Below are 4,631 nucleotides of genomic sequence, written 5' to 3' on the forward strand. Positions count from 1 at the left end.
TTCAGCCTTTATATCAATCATGTATAAATATCAACATTATAACAATCCGTCTGCATTATATATACATCATATAGTTCTTTTCATATTATATAGCCTTATATAAAATAAAATCATATGGAAAACCAGATCATCCTTAAAAACTGACAACAACGAAAACGACATGAGCTGCAATCATTCAACATTAGCCGACTAGATTTGAAATAGAAGGAGCACAATTTCACCTTAAGGCTGTACGTTCAGGGGCACTATTTTGACTGCAGCCAGCAGCACATGGTTTGGGGCTAAAGAGAGCAGAAGGGGTTATAGACTAGGGACAAATGCAAGAAATCGGTGAGAACAGGGAGTGCGATGGAAACCCAGCAGAGCAGCTCTCAGGAGCAGGAGCACACCTCCCGGGCCTTCAGGTCCCAGCTCCCACAAAGAAGTGGCAGTCATGGCTGGAGGGACAAAGCGTGATTAATATCCTGGTTGACACCTTGACACCTCGTTAAGATGAATCAACTCTAGTCAACTCAGGACTTCACTTGAAGATCGAATCACTCTCCTACTAAATTTATTTGCTGTCTAGGAACTGCTTGGCTTCCCAGCAGTGATTCCCACTCACCAGTCTCTACAGACAGTGTAGAAGTAGGAGAAAGTTCCACGAGGTGTACCCCATGGCCTCCTTGCTGCTGGGCACCACCCCAAAGTTGCTGATACGGGGCAGCCATGACCTCTATGGAAGGCTGGCCTTCCCGGCACACGTAGAAGGAAAACTTTCTTCCCTCCCCTAATATCGACTAGTGGACTGACGTGCAGCACCAGGAGTCAGGCTGGCTGGACTCAATGCCCACCTCTGCCATTTAAAGGCTGTGTGACTTTGAGCAAGTTATATAAACACTGTTTTAGTTTCTTCATCTGTAGCGCAATGGGGAAGATAATAATAAACTTAAAAGTCGTAGTAAAAATTAATAACGTGGTAAGCTTTAGAAGACTGACTAATGCGTAAGTCCTCAAAATATGTCTGTCATTAATGTGTGCAGACTTTACAGAATGTTTCCTCTAAAAGTTGCAATATTCTACACATTGTCTGGTAGCATGAAGAATCTCATATTCTCTTAGTAAATTTCAGATGCAGTTTTCCAAAATATACAAGAATCTTGGTAAAATCTTAATGTCATTGTCAAGTAAAATATTTGTTCTTCTTTCCTTAAAATATTTATTATCTTTTGGAATTTGATAATGAAGATAAGTAAAATAAATAGTTCTCTATATTACTAACCCAGTAGTAGTAGAAACAACTTAATAATTGTCATTTCATAAGTGGCATACACCAAGTTTTGGTGCAAAAATTTTAAAAAGCTATCCTTTTTATATTACTTCTCATTATATCATCCAAATTTCAATCATACTCATTCCAGTATTTTCCTACAATGTAAAAGAACGGTATTCAAAAAGATTGTAATTTAAGTGGATGGAAAAGGTATGTATGACTGAAAGTTAATAATACAAGACAACAGTTCAACAGATGGTAGATTTCAAGAAATATTCAGTGAGCATCTATCTGTAAGGCACAATTTATGGGAGCTATGGAGACACAAAACTGAGAAAATAAATAGGAGAATCTGTGTTCCAAGGGCTCACAGTCTGGTGAAGCACAAAGGCATGTATACAAATACTTCTCGCCGGGCGCGGTGGCTCACACCTGTAATCCCAGCACTTTGGGAGGCCGAGGCGGGCGGATCATGAGGTCAAGAGATCAAGACCATCCTGGCCAACATGATGAAACCCCATCTCTACTAAAAAATACAAAAATTAGCTGGACATGGTGGTGTGCTCCTGTAGTCCCAGCTACTCAGGAGGCTTGAGGCAGGAGAATTGCTTGAACCCAGGAGGCGGAGATTGCAGTGAGCCGAGATCGCGCCATTGTACTCCAGCCTGGCGCCTGGCAACAGACCGAGACTCTGTCTCAAAACAAAAACAAAAGCAAAAACAAGTACTTCTAATTTCCAGAAAGACTCAGGCCAATGCTAAAATAAAAGCTGTTGCAACGTGCAGTGGAAGCACTAGGCATAGTAAGAGTCTTGCTTCAGAATATGAGAAGGAGATGTGGAAGAGAGGAGTATTTCAGGAAGAGGGAAGACTGTATACAGGAGCACAAGAAGAGGGATGTCCCGGGTGGGCGTGGCCTTCTCTGTGTGGGAAGTGCATAAAGGGAAATGATGACAAAAACACAGCCACGGCCAGGCACAGTGGCTCACACCTGTAATCCCACATTTTGGAAGGCAGAGGCTGGTAGATTATTTAAGGTCAAGGGTTCGAGACCAGCCTGGCCAATATAATGAGACCCCCATCTCTACTAAAAATACAAAAATTAGCTGGGCTTGGTGGCTGTGCCTGTAGACCCAGCTACTTGGCCGGCTGAGGTGGGAGAATTGCTTAAACCTGGAAGGTGGAATTTCAGGGAGCAGAGATTGTGCCATTGCACTCCAGACTGTGTGACAGAGTGAGACTCCATCTCAAAAAAAAAAAAAAAAAAATAGACAGATCCACTGCAAACCACTTTATGTAAGAGACTCAGGAGGGCTGGTGTGATGCAAAATGAATGAAGGAGAGAATCGTTGAAGGTGTTTAATTAGAACCATAGTATCATCAGATATGTCTGTGAATGTAAAACTCAAACACAGCATATAGCAAAGGGGATCAAAATAAGAGTCCGAAGATCTGAGCTCTGGCCTTAGTTCTTGCATTCTTTCTGTGACCCTGGCTTGAATCTCTCTGGGGCTCAAAATGAGATAATCATTCCTTCCCTACCTTCCTCCAAGGGCTTTTGTGAGAATGAACTAGGAATAAAGTCAGGTGTGATGATTCGGGTCACCACGTAGTAGGTGAAAACAGCAGGCCCAGGAGCTCTTAGGATCAGATTTACAAAGTCCAGAGGAGCAATGGAGACCCAGGTTGGCAAAGCAAAATAACAGGTTGTCACAGAATTGGGCTACTTTCGTGTCTCCTATTCTCAGATCATGTATTCATTCATTACGGTTTTTTAAGTTTAGTCAATAGTAGAGGTTTGTGTTGGAAGGTGTTAACCTCACCTAAAGAGTAACACTTCGGTAGCACTTTCCACCACTTCCTGATATCTGACTAACAGTGGTATGACAGCAGACACTACTCAAGTAGTTTTATGCTTAAATCTTTCCTCTGCAATTCCATTAGAAAGTTATTTTTACGCTATTAAAATGAGAATACACATGAATGAATATTACCATACAGCACAATCGTATATTATTTGAATTTCTATCTTAAATCTATGAAATGTATATAATCTTTAATGTATTTCTACTTCTTATAGCACTTAAACTTTGGCCCCAATTTCTTTGGACTTCTTTTTTATCAATTGGTAATTGTCATCTATTAGAATACACAAAAGTCTTCCAGCGCCTCTATTCTTTCTCTCCCCCTTTACAACTCCTAAACCATGCCATAGGCCTTTATTAATAGTTCTTCAGAGGGGAATCTTTCTCCAGTGTCAAGCTCTGAGTCTCACATACAATGCTGGTCTGTGCTTCTTGAACACGCTAACAGGCAGACCCTTTCTTCCCAGTGGAATCTGTCAGAGACATACATCTCTTAAGCATCGTTAGAAAGCTAGCTCCACCAGCTGAAGTGGCAGGTGTCTAGGTTTCTGTTTCTTTTATAGTGATCCTATTCTTATCCCAAAAGACTCAATTTTGTACTATATCACCTGATTAATTGTACAACAATTCCACCAGCTCCCATGTTAGGCTGTCCATTTCAGGGCTTCTAAGATTCCTGTAAAGAAAAACTGAGGACCTCTTCCTTAACATCTTGGGGTAAAATAAATACTCAGAACTTACTTCATCTAGAAAATACACCAAAATAAAAGATTCCTCAGCCTTCCGACAACCTAAATTCAACAAAGCTTTTATAGCTTTTAAATGTGCAGTTGCACAGCATCGATAAACGTCATCAGTGGAGACATAGCTCTCATTTTCCATTCCCTGCACATTTCATTATTACATGTAAATTAGCAGTTGATTATTACTACTTTATTACCTTGTGTGATCTCCTGACGTGTAAGAGACAGAAAGTCCAGCATAAAAACACCCATGAAATTTGTATCCCACCCCTTGACGCCACTCATTAATTTGACATTCTTTTATCCAGCCCCACTTGGTTTCACCTTTCTGCACAGCAAACTCAATCACACATAAGGATACAGCCCTGTGCATGCACAGTGGCAAGTTCAGTTCTGGAATAGGACCCTTCCAGAGATTAAGAAAAATATTGTGAAGTCCCGTATCTTCAGTCCCTTCTGGCTTCAAGAAAAAATAAAAAGGAAAAGAAAGAAATTAAGCCAGGAGAGGTAAAGAGATTTTCTAAATTTTAGTCCTACAGCTTATGTTATCTGTCTCAATTCTTAAAGGGAGGAAGAAGTATGTAAGCACTTGGAATGCATTCTGAAGCCACAGACTCTTGCTCTGAGTAGACAGTGACTAGCCTGGTTATTTGATACACATGTATCTGGCCAATATACTGTCTGTCAAAGCCTAATATAAATGCTATGTTGTTCCACAAACATTTCCTATGGACATTTATTATATTGCAGGGATTTTGCTAGTTGTTGGGGA

Source organism: Callithrix jacchus, chromosome 5 (assembly GCF_049354715.1).
Source record: "Callithrix jacchus isolate 240 chromosome 5, calJac240_pri, whole genome shotgun sequence".
Lineage (NCBI taxonomy): Eukaryota > Metazoa > Chordata > Mammalia > Primates > Cebidae > Callithrix > Callithrix jacchus.